The 20,297-nt window shown below is 35.9% G+C and overlaps 1 protein-coding gene across 9 annotated transcripts in view; it reads right to left on the reverse strand.

Moving 5' to 3' along the window:
• MEF2C (myocyte enhancer factor 2C) overlaps positions 1 to 20,297 on the reverse strand; it is a 127,227-nt gene that overhangs the window by 82,346 nt on the left and 24,584 nt on the right. Inside the window, exon 1 of one of the 9 annotated variants that reach the window (XM_026067388.1) lies at positions 3,956 to 4,151. The exons of 6 other annotated variants lie outside the window; for them this stretch is intronic. The gene's annotated coding sequence lies outside the window, so the exon portion shown is untranslated. Of the gene's footprint in view, positions 1 to 1,217; positions 1,286 to 3,955; positions 4,152 to 20,297 lie in introns of those variants that run through there. 2 more of the 9 variants (XM_026067412.1, XM_026067404.1) reach the window with 2 other exon arrangements.

Consider the following 20,297-nt stretch of genomic DNA (forward strand, 5'->3'; position numbering starts at 1 on the left):
AGTTCTACATTTAAGACACACACATCAGTTTCTACATTCCAGTCTTCAAACAACAAAAACTTTTATAGACAGTTTGGAGTCAGAACACTTAATTCCTATGACCTACACAAAATTATCTTAAACTAATCCATGCAACACTTGATGAGCTGAATTTTGCTCTTCATTACCTGGAGCAATCCACTAAGTACACTAATTTTACTCTTAAGTGGAAGAATAGATGAGCAGGAAAATAAAGGTGAGGGAGCAAGGATGATTTTGTTATTAAATTATTGTACAATCTAAGAGAAGCTGCAGGAGAAAAAAAATGTGTTAGATCATATATATCCAACATACAGTTTGTGAAAAAATATAATTCTACTTTTGAGAGGCAGCAGGTTACCTCTTCTGGAATTCATTGACAAAAAAAATAGTGCTCTCATTTGCTTTTTGCTTACTAGCCTAATTTTAAATAAAATCTATTCAGTTTGTCTAGCAAATTTATTTCCTTTTTTATAATTTATGCTATTTTTACTGCAGTTAGAAACAAGCTGGAAATGCTGTAGTACTCTATGTCTGTCTTACTATTTATACATATATATGCATACCAACACAGGCAGCTTCGTGTGCTTACTTGCGTTTGTCTATATTCTGCGCATTTCRTTAGTCTGGAGAGATACACATGTACACACACGAAAGCAGACAGCTGGATTAATTTCAAATTGATTGGATTCAGATGAGTGAATCATGACATCTGATTCAAGGGTGATAACCTTCAAAGGCAGGCAACTTCAGCATCAACTAGACTCTAAAGAACTATGGGGACCAACAGAGCTCCATGGCTGTTTTAGGACTTCAGCGAGGCTCCCAATACTTTTTCTGAAAGTTCTTGCAGGATTAAGGATTACAATATAAAAGTGTTTAAAGTTCCTGTTAACTGATTGAACTGTATTTCCCAAACACAAATAAAGCATACTAGCTAGAAAACTTGAAAGTATTACAAAACTTAAATAGTACTGCAGGCTTTCATTATGCAAGAGAATCTGAAAAAGAGCTTAAAATAATTCCAGAAGCTTTGTTGAACTCACTTTCCACATAAAAGAAACCTTCCAACATAATGACATGGTTACATGTAAACAATTTGCATTTAAAGAAATACATAGTTGCATGCTGTGGTGTTACAGTCTTCAGCATTTTTTCTTTTTGCAAACCCAAACATTACAAAAAATCAGACTGCTTACAAAAAGAGGAACTTCATTTTTGGCGGGCTTCTGTTCACTGTATGATTTGGCAGAGGCCGTGATAGCTGAAGGGAGATAGATCTGAGCCTTGAGAAGGGAAAAAAACGAATGGACAAGTGCTGCAGGTCATTCAGCCACTCCTCGCTCTCTCTCTTGTACATTCACACAGGACATGTGCATGCGGACCCTCCCCGCGCAGGCACACGGGCACGCGCACACACGCACCAGCCCTCTCTGCAGCACAGAAGAATCTCGACAGAATGGCAGGAAACACACACAGAGCGCTCGGGGAAGGATGTGATGTCAGCAACCACGAACAATAAAAGGTGTAAAGGTGCTTCCTTCCCTAAACTGTTCCAGAAGTGCAAAATGGGAACCAAAACTCTCCACTTCCTTCTCCGAGCAGAACTGTCTGAATCTGCTCTGCTGCAACACCCCAGACAGAGAGCTCTTTGAACGAGTCACACCAGGGGCAATAAGGAGTATCAAAACAGGAGAGTCAAAATATTTAATTTCTAAACAAGAAGGCAGCCAGAGCAAAACTAAGTTAAAATGTGCTGGGGATTAGTATTTTCATGGTTGCTTTACAAAAGAAACAAACTTGCCATAAAGATGTCTCTGTTCCGTTAGGCAGCTTGCATTCTGAGTGGATTAATTAGATCAAAACCAAAGAATCGAACCAACCCTTTTTTATTATCAAGATGTAAGGAAGCAAACAACAAATGCTGTCCCCATTCTCTTATCAATCTTATCTTGAAAAACAAAGTCAATTCAAAGATCAACGAAATCAGTGCACGCCTTTCTGTTTACTCCGAAGAATTTTGAATCAGATTCTAAATGAAAAACTAAACGTACGAAAAACTAAATTAGCTACTTGTTCGATGGAAAAATGGCCACAAAAACTATAACAAAACCACGAAAATCTACATCAGGTCATATGTATTCAAGAAAATTGTTGCTGAAATGTTATCTGTAAAAGCCCTAGCTGATGAAGTGCCATATACAGACAAAGACAGCTGCAGTAAACAGACAAGTGGGCAACCTGCATCAAATAAAGACACTGATCACTTCAAGTCTGTCACTTGATGCTGGATAAAGTTGCAATAAATACAGAAAAGGGTGAAAGTAACATTCATCTCTGATATTATCACACTGAGATCAGCTGACATTGCATTCAAGATAGAAGTGGTCCTTCACATTCAATGCAGTTTGGTTGCGTGGTCATTACAGAGGATACAGCTTGGCCCATTAACAGAAACTTTATGGCAAAATTACATATGTCATCACCACGGCAGTACATCAGGAACGCAGAAATGGCACAATGTGCAGTATGGTTATGCAGGCAGAAAGCCGCGCAACAAAGGAATTGGAGTCATCGCACGGTTTCAAACACCTTTCCACAACACTCTGATTTAAAAATTAAACATCACCTACTTTTACGTGTTTTGATCTTATGGCCAGACTGCCATATTAAAAGATGTGGAAGGGAGCTCATTTTAATGTCCTAAATTTAACTCTCAAGAGTTCATGCATTTTGCTACAGGAAGTATAAAACAAACATTTAAGTCATTATGGTTATAACATAATAGATGAAATACTACAGACTATTAGAATATGTCAAACTGGAAAAGGCTGAACATAAAGAAAATTTTCGTAATCTTTAGGTACTGAATTTCATTAATCTTATCCAAACTGAGACAAAACATATTTTGGAAAAGTAACATTCTCTACCTGCTAATTTGCAGAGCACATTTAATTTGTAACAGAGAGGACAATTCAAGGGTAATAAAGTTCTGCATCAAGCAAAGAGAATTAACTCACAATCTGCAAAAATCAATCTCTGAATTTAAATCATTAGTTTAATGTTTTAGAGAAAACTTTAATAATTTGATCTGAATTAATATTTCACTAATTTTACCACTGGTTTTGAAAGTATCTGTGAATTTGTAAGATTCTATTCCCTAACTGGTACTCCCTGTTTTTTGTTTTTTTTTKTGTGTGTGTGTATAAGGGAGAGCAGAATGTGTTTATTTTTAACAGTCTCAGCTCAGGGAGATACACTCTACTTGTTTTTCTCATTAATGTTTGACTATATTCCTATTATATTGATAATGTAGCAATGAATTTCAGAAAATTCCTGTCTTTCTTTTACAGATTCCTTACCTCTAATGTTTTTTTTTTCTTTTTGCTTTCTTTTTCCAGCTGAGAAGAGGACCAAGTTACTGTCTTCTTAATCAGTGCTATTATTTGTATGCATTAGGACGAAGTGGCATGAGAAGATCCAGCATTGGGAAATTTCTGCAATTTGGAGTCAAACACTTCTAAAACTGATGGTAAGAATATTTTCAGCTCCCTTGAATCAGACAACTGAAGTCACTGTAGCTTACAACTGAAGTACAGTACCAAGTTATCTCAGAGCAAGAACTTAAGCCAAGCGGGTGGAAGAGTTTCATTTGCTATTGTTTTGCAAAGTTTTCCCCTGAAGTTCGTTTGGACAAACAGAGCACCATTTCCAAAATACCTCAGAAGCTGGTACTTCCTAATAGTAGTCCTACTATCGTTGTACCACAGAAACTGCTTCTGAAAAGACTGAGTTATCCAGACTCTGAATATATAGTCTGTATGCACTTATCAATTTAAGCTGCTATATGCACTTATCAATTTAAGCTGCTATATGCACTTATCAATTTAAGCTGATCCACACCTACAGGAAAAGGAAAGGAGCAACTTCAGCTTACCTTGCAGATGATGAGCTGAGAGTTGTCTATCAGGCCTAATCAAGCAGTGTTTTCAAATAGCACAGATATATTATACTAAACCTGGATTTGCTGATAAAGATCCATTAAAAGAGGCCAAAGACCTTCCAAGGGACTGTGGAATTTGCCACAGCTGGTGAGTCATTCCTTGCAGTGGTGCACCAAAAGAGGAAGCAACCACTAGAAATCTAGATGAAAACTGTTTGTCTACAGCCCAATAAGAACAGATATGTACCTGCTATGCTTGATGAAGAAAGGAAGACTTGGCTAGTTTACAACATTTTTGACGATTAGATGAAGAAGAATATTTGATTTGTTAAGCAAAGAATGCAGGCAGTAATGCATATTTAAAGGGAAACAACTGAGTGAAATGCTAGTATACTAAAAAAATGTGSCCATCAGAAGTTGACTTTAAATCTACCATGATGAAAAAGTGATATTTCAATGTGTACCCATCACCTGGTCAAAAAATGGAAAGCAAATAGGCTGAGGGACAAAGTTTACGGGTTCAGGATTAGGCTCAGGATGTACCTATGGCAGTTAGACAGACATAATGGGAATCTGACAAATAAATATGGAATAGGATCCTTGAAATGCCTGGGAGACTGGCTCAAGCATAACACTTTATTGAATCAGACAAGCTAATAATACAAGGGAATAAGGGATTGAAAACTGAGTCACCTAATTGGTCTGAAATGGAGACAGTGACTAGGAATGTGAACCTATCTGAAAATGGAGCAGGGAAACTGGACCGCTGGAATTTCAGCTAGGAGTCTGGATAGTTTTGAGCTAATAATTGGACTGGATTTCATTATAGCTAATAGCTGTGTAATAAATGTCAGGAAAGGCATTTTACAAATTCAGTCTGTCATTTAATGGGCTGAAGGAAAAAGGGAACCATTTCAGTGGTCGACAGAGTATGGTTTAGCATTTACTGTGTTCAGAAAGTCTCTTGGAACTACTCTGGTCTTGGTCTAGCTATATTTAAAAACATATTTCATACGGGGTAAGATACTAGTGCTTATAGTTTGCAAGCGGTATTGCACACAAATACAAAGGACTTTGGATACTGTTGGCTTATTACGGGAAACGTCTAAGATCTCTAGACTTAAGTCATTGCATCACCTGAAAGCAGCTTCTGGCAGTGGTTACATCTAGATTTGCAGATTTGTTACTAGTGCTTGTATGTGAGGAAGTCTGTGGTCAGGAACATGAATCCCTGCAACGGCTTTTAAGAATCAGGAATCCTGAGGGGGAACTCCAAGTATGACTGGAAAAACTTATGCACTGCAATTTCAAATCATAGTTTGAGCCTGGGCACAAGTGTCTGGTAATGCTGATACCAGTGGCAGACAGTTTTAGATTCTGCTCTATTCAAGCAAATAAGGATTGCTTGCCAAAATGATTTTTCCTTATCACAAAAGATACCTGATTACCTTCCTCTCATAATTTACAGAAATGCAAGCAAACTTGATACATCCACTTAGACAAGAAAGCTTGAAATGGCAGTCTCTCAACTATGGTCAACAATCAGTCTTATAGCAGTAGACAGACATAGATGGAGAAGAGAATTGAATTTGGGGGAAAGCAGGTGGACCTGACCATTTCTACACAGACTATGTCTCCTTCCGCTTTATCCAATGTGTTCCAAAGGAATTTAATATCTTTTAATCCAGGATCCTCTGTTTTCTCACTCAGTGGGCACTGTAATTATATGTCTATGTTTAATAACAAAAGCTGAGTTCTGTTATTGTGAGTTTATGCTGTATCATCACTTCATCTTTGTGAGGAGGAAAAAAYATTTGTTTTGTAGAAACTCAGTAATCTTATTTTAAAAAGGATATCATACATATTTGCAGATTAAACATTTCAGGAAGTTTTTAGAAAATTTTAGGAATTTTGTGGCGCAATTCAACAGGACAAAGCATAAAAAGAACCCAAAGTCTCTAAAATACTGAGCAGGTAAGTGCTTGTGCACCGTGTTTGGTTCAAGGACTGAGCTGAAAATTACAAAAGATCATCCAAGGAAGTAGAACAGGGAGAGAATTCAGGATGAAAGAACCTTAAAACTGGGAACATAAACACAGAAATTAAGAGCAGAAAAACTGAGATATGAATAAGTGCCTCATTAAAAGAAAATGTATGGGCCTTTCCCTGACAGCAGATTCAATAGAAACATTGTGAAGAGGGCTGATGAAAGAAAACCGTTCCAACATGATCAAACTGAAAGTGGCAAAAATTGTCAAGCAAAAACTTGGATGCAAATAAAATTGTTTTGGGTTAGTGATGGAAATACATATTGACAGAAAAACTGTATGTTAAGATTGTATAACTTATTTTTTCTGACTGGGAATGTTGCTGATGGTGTTACCATTTTAAGATCTGTTGGAGTAATGGCTGGAAGATGAAATAAAATACAGGGGGTAGGGTTACTACTGATGAGCATAACTTCTATGTTCGTATGGACCTGGGTACTTGATAAAAGATAGCAAAGAACTTTGTTGGGTACTGTTTTATGGAGGTTTGTGATTTGTGACCATGAAAGAGAAGTACAAAATTGAGAGAAATTGTGAGAGTGCTCGGTTAAAAAAAATAGTGGGAGTAGAGCCCCAAAGTAAAGCTAAAAACAGAGAAACAAACACTTTTGAGCTTGTGAGAAAGGGACTCAGACTGTGAGCTGCACATTAATACCTAATATTGCACATTAATTAATGTTCGTGTCTTATTATGTTCAGAGATGCACAAAATTTTTGTAAACAAACAGTGTTAAAAAAGGAGTCCCTTGTCTGTTCCCCTGCCCCAGTGGAAACAACCTGTAACACCCTGAATTTGGCTAGCTGTTCAAGCCAAAAGGGGGCAATATCTCTTAAGGATCTGACCTAATACGGGTGCTGGCTGCACAGTTCAGCATCCAGTCAGGAAACTAAAACAAGCAAATATGAAAGCCTTCAAGTGGATATCTCTGAGCCACAGAAATTCCTCAAAAGATGACCAAATCTTGGGAGACCCACGGAGACTGTGAAACCTGCATGTGCCAATCTGTCAAGCTAAATAGCTAATAGTTGCAGTTACCCTTTCCAGGCTTGAAAATTTTGATTCAGAATGAATCGAATATTATTAATGTGTCAGACTTTTATTTATTTTGTTTTAGTGTTTATTTTTTTTGCATCAATACACTTTATTTTATGTGACTCATCCAGACACCCACAGCAATCACCGACATGTCGAAGATGGACTGACTCTCAGCTAGATATGATTTTAAATTCAGATAATTTCTGATTTCTATGAAGCTATTCCTTTATACTAATGCAAACATGAGAACAGATCCATCACTAGCACTGAAAGAGAAGTTAGACAAGCTTTGTAGGCAGAGGTAATATTGAATATAGATTAACTGAGTTGGAAAAAATAAATGGTCTTTTGGGTGCACAAACCCTTCTTTGGATCCACAGTGTACCCAAAAGCTCATCTTTTTTTCCAGCTATAGAGACTGGTCTAATAAATTATATTACCTCTGCCCAGAAACCTTCTCTTGTTTATACCATTAGACCATCTCAGCTACAACTATACTGTCACAGAAACAGATGCTGGCTTTCCTACAGCATAGACCTAAACGCATAACTTTCATATACGTACATTTATTAGTTTTCTAAAGCAGCCTAAGACCACTAAGACATCCTTCTTCTGGCAATCATTTCTTAGAGAGGAATGATCATACACAAAGATGTCCTGCTTCTCTCTTCTCTTGTATACACAATTCTAGAAACACACTCTTTTCCTTTTAATTCCTGACCTTCCCAGAAATGTCAAGAGTTAAATATAGTTATTCTGTAATGTAAAGTAGACTGCACAACATGGTGGAGTGTTGCTGAGCCACTAACTGTTCATTCATTCAGTGTAAATGTTAATATGATAAATATGAGTATAAAAACTATGACTTTCCCTGAACTCACTGCTTGCCCAGAGACAGCTGCAGGCTTAAAATGAAAAAAAAAAAAAAAAAAAAAAGGACAAGGGAAATATATCAATCTTCCCAATGACCATGACAGCTGAAAAGTCTACACTAATGCTTCCATTCCACACTTAGGCATTTTTTCCCAGGGACAAAAGGAGATGAAATCTATGTCAGGTACATAATAAGGCTAATAAAAAAAATGAAAACACCTGCATTTCGCTAAATAGGGGTGAGGAATTGCCTCGCTCTGTGAAATATATGTCTTTTTCTACTGACAAAGCTCAGAAATTAGGACAGGTTGCTGCTTTTAAATACACATAATGTATACACATTTTAAATAGCAACACATGAACTCAGAATACATCTGTTCTAAAGAAACGAAAAGGAAAGAAAGAAAAGGATGCTGGCACCAGTATAAAAAAAGCAATATTTATATTGTGATTACGAAGTTCTGATATCCCTTTTAAGCCCCAGGACAGAAAGTAATCCTTGCGTGTATATTATGTCTCACGTGGAGAATTTTGCCTGTTCAGGATGAGGTATCTCTTACAAAAACGGAAGGTTCAGGCTACTGAGAAACAAAGTGCACTGCCATATTTGATGGCACTAGCACACCATCATTCATTTGCCAAAGCTACTTGATTTCTCCCTCCTAGCTATATCTTGACAAGAGGCATCTCTATGTGCTGGAAGATCCAAATACTCCCCCCAGTTTGGAACTAAAAAAGATGCACAAACAGACAATGCTACAAGAAAGAAAAGATAACATCAAAATTTCTACAAAGGAGAAAAAGGAAAAAGAAGCCGAGTGGAAGACGAAATGGGCCTGAACAACTGAAACAACTAGCTTTTTTTGTCTGTCAAGGCAGGAATTTTCTGTTGTGGCCTACTGGGATATTCTACAGATTTCTTTGTCCTTGTTGGTGGAGGAAGGGGCAGGCAATAAATATATTTGTATTAACAATATTCATGAGAAAGAGAGAGAACTGGAAGAATGTAAGATGTACAACACACTGGTGATTTATGCTTTGACATGATAAAGAGCTTAAAGAGCTGTGCTTTAGATACGAAAGACCCATCTTGAATCACTTAGAAAAGCATAAAAAGCCCCACCTAATTTAGCGTGCTGTTCAACCACATCACAGTTCACATTCAGTTTTTGAAAATTATGTTAGGTAACTAATACATATTTTCCACAGGAGGATTTTTGCTTCTAATTTTTCACAGAATTGGAGCCTAATAGCTCTCATCTCAAGCCCTGTAGAAGCAAATTTTCTACAGAAACAGAAGGTGTTTACCACAGAGGTAAACCCAACACTGTTTGGAACTACAAAAGCCACAAGTGAGCATTATGGCCTGCCTACTGAACCCCAGCTGTAACCACTCCATTAGCACATGCAGCTGGATTTATTTATTTTATTTCTTACACATACAAAACACATTGCATTTGGCAGTACCAATGCAAAAAGTCAGCATCCCTGACAAATGTCAGTAGAAAACAGACATACAAAATGTGCTTAATTTGCACAAGGAAATACTGCGCAATTTGCTTGACAGTCTCTGTTCTGTCTTGAATGAGCATTTTTTTAAAAACGGATCATTGCCAACATTGCTCATTTTATTATTGTCCTATAAGCATGCCGAAAAAAACCCAAAACAAAACACAATCAATACAAAGATACAGTAGCTAAATCTTTTCTGTGGCCTTGAATGTACATTATGTTTTCTCAGAAATGACTCCTTTCTAGCTCTATTGATATGCAAGGTGATTTCTGGCAAAATATTCTTAGAAGCAGAAAGTTGTGGCAAAATTAGTAGGCTGTGTACTGTAAAGAATTGAATTTGTGGTTGGGATGCAAACCTGGCTGAGATCTGCTCCTTTCTCCACCAGTTATATTTCATGCCACATTCATTTTTGACTGTTTCTCTGCTGGAAACCTGGAGATAAGAAACCTGGGAATTTGCTCAAGAAAATGTTCTGAGAGGTAATTAAGGTGAATATTTATTACACAGTACTGAAATTCTGAGTCCTGTTGGTAAATATACTATAACTCTCATCTGGTATAGTCAGTGAGTAAGTAAACAATTACAGAACATCATTTAGTAGGTTTAAAATCTATGAAAGTAATGTCAAGGGCAAGATTATGATCATAAAAATGTTAGTATCTGTGTTTAAAATCACCGATTTTAGAAAGTTATAATTATCTTATACATTTAAAGCATTTACATACACATGTTGTTCTAGCACTATAGCCCTTTATGCTAACATATATCTTCTTGAAATAAAGATATTTGACAGTACTGTCATATAAAGTCCAACATGGTACACAGCAGATTCATCAATTTCCTGTTTCTTACTCTCTCTCTCTTACAGCATCCTAATCAACCTAATTAAAGCTTTGTTCATTTGAAACCTCAGATGACAATTTGTTTAACTCTATCCCACTGTGGTCTTTTTATAAAGAGAATTAAATTTGATCTTCTGACAGCAATTATTAAATGATCCCAGTTGGCCCCAATTAAGACACATGGCTCACAGGCCTCAAAATCCAATAAGGTGCCAAGCCCTCTCTTTCATTTGTACATCTTCCTTTACCTTGCTTTATTTTCTTAACGCCAGTTAAGCTAATCTTATCAAGTAGAACTGAATGCCTTGCGCAGCCTAATTCAAGATACAATATATCAGTTTACTGCTACAGAGGATCCCAGGTAGGGACAACATTGCCGCAGCCATCTTCTGAACTCCCTCCCTGCTTCAATTCACCCAGCTTCTAGCAAAGTGCTTTAATGCGTTCACTGTGCTGCACATGACCTACATATGCCTACTTTTAAAACTCTGCATTGAAGGAGCAGTGATGAGAGAAAGATATTAAATATCCATAGTGTAAGTTTTACACTACTTACAATTCTCCTTATAATAATGCTTTTCTTTAAGTGTTTCCACTTGGGTATCATCTCTTCAGAGATTCAAAGACAAGTGACAGTCATGTGTAACTCCTGAAGTTAACCTTTTTCTACCTTAATTTTGGCTCTAATTTTTCCACATACGTTCAGTGGTATGCTGTGAAGAAATGTTCCCTTGATTTCACGTAAAGGCAGGTAGCCCCAGGATTTGGAGCTCATTGATTGCGTGGTACTCCAGGGACATAGCTGAATTAAAACCAGCCTCATGAGACTGAAGTAGCTTCCATACACATCTGGCTCTTCTTATTCTAAACTCTAACACCTGCCTGGAAATTTAACCCCCATCATTTCTCTGAAGAACAAACGGGACAGATTTATCTACTGCCATTTGGTTTAGGTCAAAGCTTAGCCGTGTGATGTTCTGCTAAATTAATTGCAGTGTAATTGATATTGTTTGACACAGTTTTCAGAAAGATGATGCTCTATCCACTTTATGACCAGACTGCTTTCCTTATATTAAAATACACAAGATCTTGTATTTCTGCACATTCACCCTAAATACAGCTTTGAGTAACAGCTTATTAAAATACAGCATACATTTTCTATTTCAGTATTTGTAATTAAGTGCTATAAAAGACAAGATCATGCACACAGTCATCATCAAAAAAGTATGCAAAAAGTAAAAAGACTCAAAACAACACTGCTTCCATGTCTTTTAAGTCATTAAACATTGTGGAAAATATTTTCTACGTATTTCTGCCATTCACATGCTTTACAAATGCAATCATGATATTCCTTAAACACAAAGGAGACAGAAAAGACACTAAATTTCAATGCAGTATTTCCTTTATCAGCAGGAAGATGTTCAAGTTTATGTAAAACAAAATTAGACACGTTTCCTGTCCAGCAGGGAAACACACTTTCTTTTATAAAATTTTTAGAAATTAAATTGATGCCAACCACTTTTCAAAAAGTGAAATAAATCTGTTGCTAAATAATCACAAATGTTATATTTAGGAAAATTATAAAAATACTGACTTTAAAAGGGAGGCAATACTTCTACTCCCACAAATTCTATATGGCTCCATTAATTTTTAACTGTAATGTACAATAACAACTGACACATAATTTCTAATACTGCATTCAAATTTCAGAAAACTAATAGATTTTCAGTATGCTGTGCTGTAAATTATTTCTCATTGTATTCTGATAATCCCATAAAAGATGTTAATTTTAGATCATTCTCTTGCTAAAAACAGCAAACCTTGAAAAAGATTTAGTGCAAAGAGCTGAAAATATCCTGTGGAAAAAGGTCTGTGCAGAAACCAGATCAACCCAAATCCTGCCATTACTCAGCACTGCAGTGACGTGCAGATGTTTGTAGTGGTTTAAGGAGCCAGCGGGGGCTGGAAACTCTACGTACTCAACTCCAACATGATTGCAATTGAACCTCATCAAAGTAAGAGCTCATAATTTGTCACAGAAAACAGCCAATTAACATATGTTAGAAAAAGGCTCCTATAAAGATAATATATGATTAAAGATCCAATGCAGCTGTCACAAATCAAAATTCTGCATTTTAAAAAGAAATATCAGGCTGTGTTTCTGAATGTTTACATTGATAATGGATACTATGTTTTAAAAAATCTAKGGGGAAAAAAAACCCTAATTATAGTATTTCCTCAAGGTTTGGGGTTACGACTTAAGGAGATCCAGGTCCTGAAGCACTATTTACTTTCTGACTGTTGTGCTGTAAATAGATAAGACCCTCATTAAAACACAGCAGTTATTTTGTTTTAGTGCTATTTTAAAAGACAGACCTTCATTGTGAGTGAGGTGGCCTTCATTGACACACTTTGTTGTCAAGACATTCCTCTGAAAACACAGCATGCCCTTATCTCTACAAAAGATACAGTACTGTAAAACTGTGTACTATAGCCCCAGGGCCAGCACTGTGATCGTAGTTATTCAAATGCACAACCATGAGTAAAACTACACTGCAGCCAGTTCCATTATTTGGCATCCACATTGGTGAAAATAAAATATGAACCTAGCCTGTAGCCATTTTTTGAGTAAATATATCAATAAAAAATAGTTCTCGTATATGTGTGGACAGAAAATGAAGCCTGTTGCTTTATTAACACGTAACTCTGACTGTGATGCTGACTGCTATCTATCCTGAACGGTAATCTTTGTTCCTTATATTTTGTACACCAAAATTTTAATTATTGAAACACCGCCTAATTAGGCTGCTATCTTTTTTACAAATATTGTCCATCTTTTCCTGCAATCATTTACATCCCTTACATTCAGTCAGTAAACTCTCAAATTATTTGAATAGTACTTTTTTGTATGTGTGTGCATGTGTGAGCATGTGTGTCCTTATCTTGACATCGTGTTGTAAAAGGAAGTGCTTCCTCTTTCCTATTTGAAAGAAACCCAACAAAAACAAAGTTTTGAAACTCAGTAGTTTGACTGGACATGAGTCAATTTATTTTTAAAAATGCTTTAACTCATATTCAGTCAAATATAAATCTCATGGTGATGGATAAAATTAGGCACAAATTTTAATCAATGCTAGCAGAGAATAATATAGTGGAGATACAACTCTCCATAAGTGGAGAATGTGATGATTTTTAAGGGCCTTTTCTACCCTCTAAATCTCTTTAAAGTTTTCAGAAATGCTGTTTCCATTAGTGCTAGAAACTACAGGACGTGTCATCATGACAAAGTCAAAACATCACTTACTACACTGGTACTGAACCATCTGTTGACTTTAAAGCTATGGTTTCAAAGGCACTGAATAGGCATGGAGTTTTTATATGCTAAAACTTAAGATGCTGAGAGGTCGATAAGATAACTCAGAAGTGTTTAAAGCTACTCTCATGTGCAAGACTGTCTGAAAAAGAACAAAAGCACTCCACATTTCTGACCTATTTACATGATGCAAAATTTCCTAATATTCTTTAATATTCTTCACTACATTATATTAAGGTAGAACAAAGTATTCATTATGAATCACTGCACTTTTTAACAAAACAGTGTGAATAATGGTAAGGTTATGCTGCCTTTTTTTTTCTCAGGAGTGTGTTCATTGATTCCCAAGCAATCAGTAACATTTTTGATTAAGATCTCAGAAATAGCTGAAAATCCCAAAGCTTCTCTGCTGTTGAAACACTCACATATCATTGACTGTCCCCAACTAATGACAGTAAACTATGCAGCCTCAAGCTAAAGAGATTAATTTCCATTCTGCAATGAATAGACAAAAAGACTGGACAAAATCCATTTTAATACCAACTACATTGTTACAGCTATTAAAGAAAATACACTTTTGGCTCTAGAGATATTTTGAGTTGGAAAGAATAAAATTCAAGGTGCAAAATCAAGTATTACTTCATAAATGATACAATAAACAAGAGTCAGACAAAAAACAAATTTTTTTTCTTGTAATTTTTTGTGGAACAGTACTCACTTTAAAGAAGCCAGCTTCAAATTTAGCATTTATTACTGATAATAAAACCGCTTTACAAATCTGCTGCCAATGGTAACAGCAGAATAATAAAAAGTAAGTTCCTCATGGTAAGGAAATATTGTGTCAGAGTGATTTCCTATTCTGTAAACCTGAATTTCCTTTCTCCATAGCTAAAATCAGATAAGTTTACAACTAGATCAAACATAAATAAAAAGTAAGTATCAGTCCATTGCTCTTAAGCAATGTTTTCCAAGCATGATTATCAAATTGATGTGTTGTTTACTTATCACAATATCTCTAGCTGAGAAAGCTCCAGCATCCTTTTTTTACTTCAGATTTAACAAACTCTGCATAACGAAATATTTTTAAAATGTTCACCCTCCTATCTATCCAAGTTGTGCTACAGAAAATTAAGTGAAAACCATCAGCATCAGTAATGGTTTCAAGAAGACATTATAGTTTTTTTCCTCAATTATTTTAAAAATCTGATTGTTGAACTTGGAAACAGAATTCCTGAGGGTAGGAAATGCAGCGTCACACTTGCTGATCATTCTGTGCATATTTAAGTCAGCGGTAGTTTTTTAATTCACTTTAACAATAGTAGTGCTGAGGCTTTGGATGACAACAGACATCCAAATGTCTGAGACCACTCTAGTTCCAAGGATGCTGACTCTATACTGTTTCCTCTGCACATCTCTATAGCACTATCCTTTTTAAATAAAAGAAAATTCTGCTAATGTTTCTTGACCTCTCTTTTGAGCAAGTTAGGCAGTTCTGCAGAGGAAAGATGTGTTACCATGGTGTGGAAGGCTCTAGATCCTCTTAGTACTGGCTACGGCAATGCTGTACGGTAACAAAGCATCATAAAAACGAAGAGGAAAACTGTCAAAGTGCTTCTTATGGTAAAAAAAAATAAAAATCCTTACCAGCCATGGAAATAATACAAAACTGTTAGTCTGGTATATTAGCTACAGAGGAGCACAGAGGAACTGAGGGCTCCATTTTGCAGTTTTGCAGGAGACAACTGCGGAATATGTAGAAAATGCTCAAGTATAAATTAGAAATTTTAACTACAACTACAATCTTTACTGTTAAAAATTCTAAGTTACTGAAAACTTAAAGGGATACTTTCAAGACATTTTAATCACCCAGCATTCTCCTATGCCAGCTCATAGATTTACTTTTCAACACCTGCAGATCAAGACAAGAACAAACTAATTTATAGCCTACGTTAGAGGTGCTTGCTGTTCAGTTGTCATTTGTTTCTTGGCTCCAGTAGATGGAAGCAACTCTCTTGCTGAGTTTTAAGTTTAGTGCGGTTTCTGGGCTGTTTTTTAGGCCCAAATCTTTATTTTTATATTTATTTTGTTGTCTGTTGCTCCTTTGAAGTTAGATTCCCAGATAATTTGTTCCAGTTCCCAGAGCAGTTTCTTCAGATGACAGCCATGCGTTAGTAAGTCTGTAATTCCTGCTGAAACCTCTTGCAGGGATAAACAGATCCTGTTGCAAATCCACACGAGCTTGTTTCTGGAAACCTCCCTGCTGCATGTTTTGCAGAAATAACCACTGATAAGACACATGCAAGAAAGTGTCTGTGGTCTGGATTCATGTATGTACAGATTGGTACTCGGCAATCTAATGGTATAATGACTTGCCAGATAAAAAAACATGGAAGGTCAAAATCCTGCATTGTTTTAATGGTTTGGTTAAGATAGTGCACTACTTCCTTCCCTTCACCAGTCAAAAGTATGTTGTCCATGACATGCAGCATCATGCCCATGGTGGGCAGATGTTAGAAGAAGTTTAAATTTAGCGTTAGACTGCAGGCCACTCTGCTCAACCTGACTTGTCGGACAAAAAGCAGAAGAGCAGCAAGAACAAATGGTCTGACACCACCTGAGCAGACTCAGAAGGTTCCATTAAAATGAAGCAGACTTTGAACCTGCCACACATAAAACATATTCCATATCAAGGCAGATATGCACACAGAAGAGTAGAAATATCTACCCCTGTTTCCTCAGACCATAAGTCAGTGCCATGGTCTCCTGCCRTGTAAGAAGGAGAGATTAGATGTTCATCTTTTTAAAGACCTGTCAGCCTCAATTAAATGGGTGTCAGCTACTCTTAACCTGTGTGACATATGGTCACCCTGGTTAATGACAAATACACTTTCCTGGGTCTCTGCAGTCAAACCAGCATGTGCGGTGATTCTATCAATTCCCACAAGCTAATCAGGGTCAGGTTGGATCAGACTTATGTACTGCAAGTTCTTTAGGTCTCGGACAGACTCTTCCTGCAAATGCCTATGGTACATAAAATAATGGCCCTTCAATCAAAACTGGAACATCTGAATATTACTGTATTCCTTCATACACTTGTTTACCAGTAGTTGAACAAAAGGCCTCCAAAAACATACAGGCAATGAATGTATGAAGTGGGACAGTTCTCAGTCGGTGTTAGAAAACTATGCTGAGAGAAATGAGCATGTTTCAAATTAACTGCAAAATCAAGACTCTGATCATTGTGAACTTTAAAGATTTCACGATAATCTTTATAAAATGAATTATGTTTAAAGTCCTGGCTAAATTCCATCTTGGATCATTATCCTGTCCATATAAATTCTAATGCAGTTGAACAAGGCATTCTTTGCTTTTTGTTTTAGACATATTTGGTGTTGTTTTGTATTCTTACAAGTGGTGGCATTTCACCGTGGCTGTTCTTTCAGATTCAGGTAGAATAATCACGCCCCTGGCATCCTTTGCCTTCAACAGGTTGTTTTGAGGCCTAATTCATACTACACAATTAGAAAGCATTTTTATTAATAGGAATTTCATCACATCTGAAGTGAGCAAAGCCTTTCTCTCTTATCATCTTTTCCAGAAAAGTAACACAGAAAGAAGAAAATACTTATAAGAATCTCCTTTTAGATTAAGGAAGATTAATGAAGACGTGAACATTTCACACCCCAAAAAACCCAATGAAATTAATATCTATATTTCCTCTTCTCAAATATAATTAATTGCAACATGAAGCATTTGGAAATAACATTTTATGGATGAACTACAACAATGTCATGACAGAAAACAATGAAATAAACCTAAAAGAATGATAGTACTCAATTCTTGAGTGCTCTCTGAAAAAATCTAACCTGATGATTTTTTCTTAACAACAATACTTTTTATGTGGACGTATCTAATAGATCAGAGGAAGAACAGCTTCATTCCACTCAGTTCAGCTCTTTCCATCAGAATGACAGAAAAAAACACTCCTGTAAAATTGTTATATCCTACATTCTTCCCTGGATTGATTTCCATAGAGAGTGGTACAGATCAAACTGATGGATATAATTCAGACTTGAGTTGCCCAAAGGATAAATTATGGCATAATCCCTGGAGTGTGTAGATCCTTCTTCATATATTTTTTACYGTTTTTGTTCTTTTTTAAAATAAGGTCAACTTTTGCATTTTGGAAAAAAGGAAAGGTGTTTACATTTCGTGGCAAACATACCACTTGTTTATTAACAAACCTATGCCCCAGTTCCATCTGAACCTGGAGACCTCACTATTTGTTAGAATATTGTTAGAATGTCCAACTTCCAAGACCAGGAAGGAGAGGCTTCATTGTGTGGCTAGTAAAAAGGACCACTGAGATCTACCAGAAAACACTTTTTTTTGACCAGAAGGCCAGATCCGTTATTTGCTCAGAAACAGGAGTGGCAGTCGCCAAGAAAACAGCTTCTTAGTAATATAAGAAAGTATTAACAAGAGACATACACAGACTGAGTTAATAGCGGATATGAAAGTCCATTCCATGCTGCTGGCTTGACATCATGCAAAAGACAGAATAGGAAGTTCTCCACACAAAAAAATATTATGTAGGAAGGGAAGGAGAAGATTCCCTCTCTCCTCATATGTGATTATATAGTTTGACACAGCCAGTCTAAGAGGGAGGTTCCTGCATAGCGTGTACCAAATATTTTTTTATACCCAATTATTATGTTTTATAGGTGAAATTCAATTTCTCTAGACTGTTTTGAGATGGAGAGACCAAACAGAGACAAAATAGGTCTGAAAAGTAAAAAACTCCCTCTATCATGAATTCTTCTGACAAAAACTTCTTAGAACAGAATTTCTCACATTGTGGTAGATCAGAAATCTGTGATTTACAGAAATGTTGCTAGTGGACAAATATACTATACTATGCTATAATATGATAAAATAGTTGGAGGTACTTTTATTATTGATACTAATGTGCAGTGTTTGCTAACATTATGCTGTCACATATGCTATAGCTATTCTTGTTGTAGAGATTTTATTCTCTTGTCAGTGACAAGGGATGAGGTGATTTAGGTATTGCCCATTTTATTAAATAGGGCAATTAATATACTACAATTAATAATAGGGCAATTTAATTTACTACAAATTCTATCATTTGAAAAATGTTTAGAAGAAATTTTTTTCTACACATGCATAGCTTCTTATTGAAGTTCTGTGGGTATGAAATTTGCTTACCTACTATCCCTGTCATGTTGTAACCTCTGTTATACAGAAGAGTTGTTGTATATTACACACAAATGGAAATGAACCAAATCTGAAGCACAATTCAATAATATACTATTATACTATCAGAGACTATTATATACTATTACTATTATATTATACTGTACTTAAAAAAGGTTAAATTCAAGAAGTGCAAAAACTAATAGCTTTTAGCCTTGCTGAATTAAAATATTTGGATTTGATATAAAAAACAGAATTACTTGATTCCTCTTGTTATGTGTCACATGAGGAAACACAAGTGACACAGTTATGGACAGAAAACAGCATAAACTAAGTTTGAATAAGAGAGAAGGATGGCCATCAGCAACTCTGAACACATTCTTATATATCTGGATAGGCAGTCCTTCAGCCTTAGCTAAGAATTAGTCTTTAGCAAACAGTATCTGTAATGTATCAAATTCCTCTGAACACTTCTGACAAAATGTCGGAAGCTTCTTTGGTGTTTAAATGTCTGCCACAAAAAATATGAGACCACCAGCCTTGGGTGTGGTGAAATTTTGTTTGAAATTGGAACAAAAGAGTAGAAGGACCTCAAAAATTCCTTAGTTACAGTTGCAACTCTGCAATTCTGGGACAGACACAAGGGTCAGAACTTTCAATGGGTTGTGAAAGAAGTCAAGACTAATCTGAAGAACAATTATAGCACACTTAACCAATTTAGTTTCTTTAGAACCATATAAAATAAACTTCAAATTTTAAATCAGACTGTACTTTAGTAGGTTACTTTTCTCTGGTTGATCGGACTCAACCATCTTTTAAACGCATTTGAAAAAAAAAGCAGTTAAGATAAAGATGGTGCTTCATCACAAGCTTGACTTTCTTAGCATTCTATTTACAACAGTTCCAAGGGAAAATCCTCTTTCCAAGGCTGAGTCTCAATCTATTTTTGCCAAATGCCAACACTGACATGGAGTAGATTATTTAATATTTACTACCAGCACTAAGATATGTTTTAAGCCTGAAATTATAGCTTATAATTAAACAATTTAATCTTAAATATTCCAAGGTACATACTGCAATATTCACTCAAATAAAATCATTTGTCATTAAATTTGGGAAAAACACTTTTGATTCCAGTTTGCTATGTTAAATCTGCATAGTAGTATAAGGTAATACATTTCAAATATTTACTTATATTTTTATGTTTTTTCCCCAATTTTTGGTCATATTCTGAAATGCATGGAGATTTTCATATGTCAAGGTAAAAATCATTGTAGAATATAGTAAGACCTAAAATCAGGTGTAAGCAGGGCGTAACTGGGGCCTATTCTTACTGAAAAAGAAGCACATTGAGAAAAATATAAAACAATATACTCAGTACATTAAGGTCATTAGCAAGTAATTACATGCATTTTATCCATATCTATTGTGAGATTTGCTTTTTTTTTTTTTATAAGCATTGCAAACTTGAGTCCTTTATAAAGTACAGGA

This window comes from Apteryx rowi, unplaced genomic scaffold (genome assembly GCF_003343035.1).
Source record: "Apteryx rowi isolate R43461 unplaced genomic scaffold, aptRow1 scaffold_104, whole genome shotgun sequence".
Classification (NCBI taxonomy): domain Eukaryota; kingdom Metazoa; phylum Chordata; class Aves; order Apterygiformes; family Apterygidae; genus Apteryx; species Apteryx rowi.